This window comes from Protopterus annectens, chromosome 14.part0, assembly GCF_019279795.1.
Source record: "Protopterus annectens isolate FY-2018-M chromosome 14.part0, PAN1.0, whole genome shotgun sequence".
Taxonomy (NCBI): domain Eukaryota; kingdom Metazoa; phylum Chordata; order Ceratodontiformes; family Protopteridae; genus Protopterus; species Protopterus annectens.
This window is the reverse complement of record NC_056748.1, coordinates 441,350,300-441,356,299: the sequence shown is the minus strand read 5'-3', so window position 1 is coordinate 441,356,299 and position 6,000 is coordinate 441,350,300.

The following is a 6,000-nucleotide window of genomic DNA, read 5'->3' as shown; positions in this document are numbered from 1 at the left end:
ATATATATGTACATCAGTGTGTCAATACATTTCCCGCTCATATGCACTTACACATGCGTAATGGTGTTTATAAGCTTCACCAGCATACTAGTGCCTTATTCATTATAACACCGACACACTCCAGTTGTCTTGTAATCGGTATGTAGCACATTATACAGTGGATAGATGTCGTTATATGTTCATGTATGGATTACCGATGGTAATTGGAATGTGACAGTGTGATTAAACCCGTCCCTCTTCTGCACAGCCTATTATTCCATGTACTGTTGATGTTTGTATGGGCACATTCCTATTATTTATGTCAACAAATGGAATACATGTGTTACAGAATTTGTACGTCAACATATATTATTGTCTGCATGTGAGTATGCACATATACCTATTACGACCTAGCTGACCTCCACAGGGTGGTCCATTACAACTGGCCCATTCAACCCTGGCACGCCTGGATCCATAATTGCATACCCATAGTTCCTCCACCCCACCCGTGTTAAATTTACATACTTAATATCCATTATCCACTTGTTATTGCAGCCATGACACACCTTTACACATTTCCCTCTCCAGAGCTTTTGGGGCCCTACACACATTCTGTCCCACCTCGTGTATTCACAGGGTCTCCCGCCATGTATATTTGCACATACTTGCCTTTTCTGGGGGTATGGAATACGGCATTTGCGCTATCCAATTTTTGGAGGTCCCAGCATGGGACTACATTCCGTCTGTGTGTAAAGTAGACCTAGCATTTCAACAATGTTACTCACACTGGTAATACCCTGCCTGCGGTGTGAGTAGCGGTGCTCTTCTCACTCCTGGGCAGCTTTTTATGACATACACTGAAAGCACTTTATAATACCAACATTGCTCTTGATTCCCTTCACATCCCTTGTGTATGCTTTACTGTTACAATGTCCATTCTTTATATATATATATATATATATATATATATATATATATATATATATATATATGTGTGTGTGTGTGTGTGTGTGTGTGTGTGTGTGTATATCTATTACATCTGTACATACAAACATACATTTCCTATGCTGGGAGCTGCTTACACCCACGCAGACGCACTCGCCTATGCTTACTGTGCGTTACATATGTTTACTGTTGCTTATTTATGCTTATTTGTGCCTTATAGATTATGACAATACCAATTTGATTGAAAGGGTCTGGTTAATAGTCCCATGCAATACACATGTTCACCTTTACATGTTTAAATGTTGGCTTTACAGCAGAGCAACATTCATTCCACAAGGGAAATGATATGTGCTATTGTCGACCTTGAACCGTGAATGCCTTTTCATTAGGCAGATGCTCTAACCACTACACTATTGGTGTTCTGCCTCATTTATATCTATACCCATGGTCCATAGTTACCTGGCCACAAGCCTCATCACTTCACTTACACTGCAGGCATCCATTTACCTGTTGGGAAAAATGCACTACTACACATGCGCCATTCTTTATTCCCTACTGCTCTGGACTTGTGCCGCATGTTGACTCACTCCGTGGATATTCAGACCTCTACAGCCTATAGTACTGGCACATACGTGTGTTCGATTGTCAGGGTGTTCATATAGTCTTCCGGGTTTAGGCTTGTCTGATGGGGGACCGGGACTGTACCTAGTTGAAAGTCAGACTTATCAAGGGGAGATCGTTCCTTCCACCTTTAGCGTCCTACCTGTGGTTGGGGATGCAGAGGTATGCTCACCTATGGCCATCCTGATATATAACAGCACTAACTATTACGGGGATTTCCTATATTGTGACCATGTTCATTCTTCATATTTACATATATTTATATATATATATATATATATATATATATATATATATATATATATATGTGTGTGTGTGTGTGTGTGTATATTGGTCTGTACATACACATGCATATACACCTACATGCTCATTTACATTTCCCATACCGTTGAATCACCGCCACCTACCATTGCGCATGGATTCCACCTTTTCATATGGCCAAAGCGGGGCATTTTCGGGACACACATCAGACTTTATAGGCCAACACATACCCATGGTCAGTACAAAGGTTAGAACTTTACTTATTTGCTTAAATGAATACTTATTCTTGTAGTGGTTTGTTTGCTTCGTCTGGTTCTTGTAACTTTGAGTATTTTACATAATTAACTGTTTTATGCAACTGTTACATGAAATATGGGACATATTTCCTACGATCACAGGACATTTGCCATTGTATTATATTTGGTCTGGACACAACTGCCCAAAAAGGGACTGTCCCTCACAAGGTGTGGCAGGTGGTAACCCTACTTACGTCTGCTTTAAAGCACCTTAAGCACCCTATATCTGACTGCCACTATGCGAATGTGTAAGGTATATATTCCTGATAAGGTATGTGTGCATCACGGTCAGGTGTTTAACCCGGGTTGTAGGTTCTGCAGGACAGGCTGGAGGCTGAGCAGTCTTGTGGACAACTACTGCTCATACAACTTGTGTCCAGATGTATACAGGACTGGACATCATGTCGTGACACCAAGTCCTAAGTTTAGAACAGATACATATCCCATGAGGGATATCCAAAAATTGTGGGGACCGATGGCCATCTTTGCTTTATGGCTGTAAGGTAGGGTTATACATGCAAGGGATAAATACTCTGCAATCCTGAGAATGCCTAGGGTGAGACTGCCTACTAGATATGGGTTGGGGTCACTATGTGCAGATATGGCTGCTCCTATCTAGCAGCCCGAGTATGGCTGGTTTTGGTGGACGTTCAGGAAGGGGGGGGGTGTGGTGTGCTGTGAAGGGGATGATGGGTATTCAATTATGTATCCAGGTGTGTTGGGGTTGGATGGCTCAGTTCAGGCCAGACCATTATGTGGGTATGTGCCGGTAACGTTTCAGTACATGTGTATTTCACATTTTAATGTTCACATGTTTGTGGGATTGTATTGCGGATGTGTATAATTGTTCTTTGGTTATCTTCCTGATTCACCCACAGCTCCCTCATAGACCTCCAGTTCACCTATTGTGCATCCAACCCAGTCTCCCCTTGGCGAATTATTACATTACCCGTCACCCCCCAACCCCATATTCCACAAGCAACATTCTCCCTTCTCTAGTTGATGGCCCATGGCACAGTGAACAAAACACATTGTGTAGACTACATATCTCTGGGACCAATGTGGTTGTGAGGTCTATACTAACATTTCAGATCATCCACATGCTGTAATTCACGCACATAGGTACTCGCAAATACTTATCTTTCATGACATGGTAGGTAGACCTGGGTAATACCCGTTCATCTATGGGCCGTCCTGACAAGGACGAGTTGGACCGCAAATGGGCAGATATTGGGTGAATGCTCTGACCATTGGTAGCATTGCCACCTTTTCATATGACCTGGATGGGACATTTTCGTGGCACACATCTGAGTTTACAGGCCAACACATACCCACGGTCATTACAAAGGATAGTACTTTAGTTTCATGCCTACATATAAGCTTTTATTGTTGTAGCGGTGTAATTGCTTATTCTGTTTTGTTTACTTGCTTATTCTGTTTCTTGTAACATATAGGTATTTTATATATGGACATACATACTGTATGGGACTATTACATAATATATGGGACATAATTATGTCCTACTATTGCAGGACATTTCACATTTATTATGATTTTGGTATGGACATACCTGCCTAGAGGGGGACTGTCTCTCAATGTAGGACAGGTGGTAACCCAAACCACTGGGCTGGGCTTGGCAATTGGCGGCATGCTAACACGATGCGTTTCGCTTCCACTTGGTATAACTAGCGACACTACAATGGAATACGGGCATGGGGTTTTAAATATCTTTGTTTGAGGGACGGGGACTCAATATTCAGCTATGTGCCTTTATGCTTACTTCTTATTGTGGTGTTCGCAATGATGTCTTGTATGCTTTGCATACATTGCAGTATCCATGGACACTGACAGGAGTGATTACTATTAGAGGTAGGCTGTACTAGTCAGCATTTTAGGTTGCGTGTATGCAGCCATGTTCACACCTCTGAGCAGCGCTTGGACACACCCCCTGCACTCGTACACCTTTCCTATGCAACTTTCCTATGCACGTGGCTGTTACAGCAGTGCACCTTCATTAATATGCATGTGGTGCTGCTGCGCCATCTCTACGCTGCATGGTTGGAGCAAGGCTAACGCCATCCTTGCGCCGAGCTTCATGAATCCCGGGGACTGTTTCTTTATGACTGTTGTTTGAATGTCTATTAAACAAGAAATAATGATCACACAATCTTGGTGACAATTTCTTGAACATGTACCTGTGTCAATAAAGTATAAAACTGTTTGCCTAACTGTATGTAAAATGTAATGTCACTATTCTTCATTTATATGTACTGTTATTTGTATTATATCTTCACTTATAACCAGAGAATTACTGTGCTAAAATAGGTCCAAACACTCAGAAATAAAGTAAAAATCCTTTAATGGAATCACAGTTTTTATTTAGCCTTATGACACAGATCATGGCTGAAAATGATCCAAAACCAGTTCAATTACAAGGGTAGCAAATGTTAAATAAATACATCTACAGTATAGTGATTTCCACAGTTTGATACCTTTAAGTTAACTTAAATTGTTACACTGATGTTATTTTTGTTCATGATGCCTCTTCTTTTTGGCCATACAATGAATAAATCACCATATGGGATGCTTGGCTTAAGGTCAAGTCACAAACACACCACCACCACCACTGTATAAAGAATACATATTATTAATCACCGGATGCTTTGTATGGCTTGAGGTATGTGGCATGCAGCCTTGTACCTCATAACTGCATGAAGTACATGCAAATATGCTGTGAGTACCAGGGCCCAAATAACTCACAGCAGGCCAGCAACATTCTGTTGTTCCCACAGGCATTGTCTGGTATCAAACACAATGCTTTGTGTTTCAAATACCATAAGTAAATCACACAATACTGTCTTGAAACTCAAGGAGATCATGTTCCTTCACTCACAGGATATACCATTGTCATGATACAAGTCATTACTTTATTTGTAGTCTGTGATAATATTTCAGTCTTTGTAATAACTTTAAATTTCGGTACCTTGTACAATTCTGATTCAGTATGTGGATTATTTTCCATTAATCTGCTCCACCCCTTCCCCGTGCAGATTACAAAATCTGACCCAAGAATCCTTTGCTTTCACTGAAAACTAGATAGACAACTCACAACTACTACTGAACGCCCCCCCCAAAAAAAATAAGCTACTACTTTTCACTCCTAAATCACAGACACAAAGACCGATTTAACATCACCTCATCCAACGACACTAAGAAACGGTTTCAAACACTAAATTTCTTGGAGTCACAGTAAATGATAATGTAAAATATGGGTCTATATTATGTTGTCAAAAGGCTTGTTCATGGAATGCTTTTTCATTGCCACATCAACATCGAAGTACCAAAACTCTGAAAGGCCACCTCAGCAAATTTTTTTCCCAGGGGAAAAAATTGCTTAGGCATCGTGGGAGAATCTGCCTTTTCCTCCTCTGTAGTGCAATCTTAGATTTGGTATATTTAGTTATGGGAGGTGTTGGGGGCAAAGCCCCCACTTTATATGATCTGACAGTTTGTTTTGTTTGTGGTTGGCCAAGCGATTTTTTTCCCCCATAGAAAAAATTTGCTGAAGTGGCCATTTAGAGTTTTGGTACTCCGATGTGTACGTGTCAATGACAAGGTGTTCAATGAACAAGCCTTTTGACAATGTAATATATACCCATAAAATATGATCCCTGTGCACAAATAATATCCAAAAAGACTCCAAAAGCTTGACATGTTGTATAGAGCTTAACCTTTCCTCATAGGTAAAGCAAGAGAAACAATTGTAAAACCCTTAGTCACATGCTGTTACTTCGCAAACATGCCACCACTCCTGGGAACAAGACTTGAAAAATATTATAACAAATTCATAAAGTTTGCGGCTAATTTCTCTTACCGTACCCTACATCCTTCAACAATC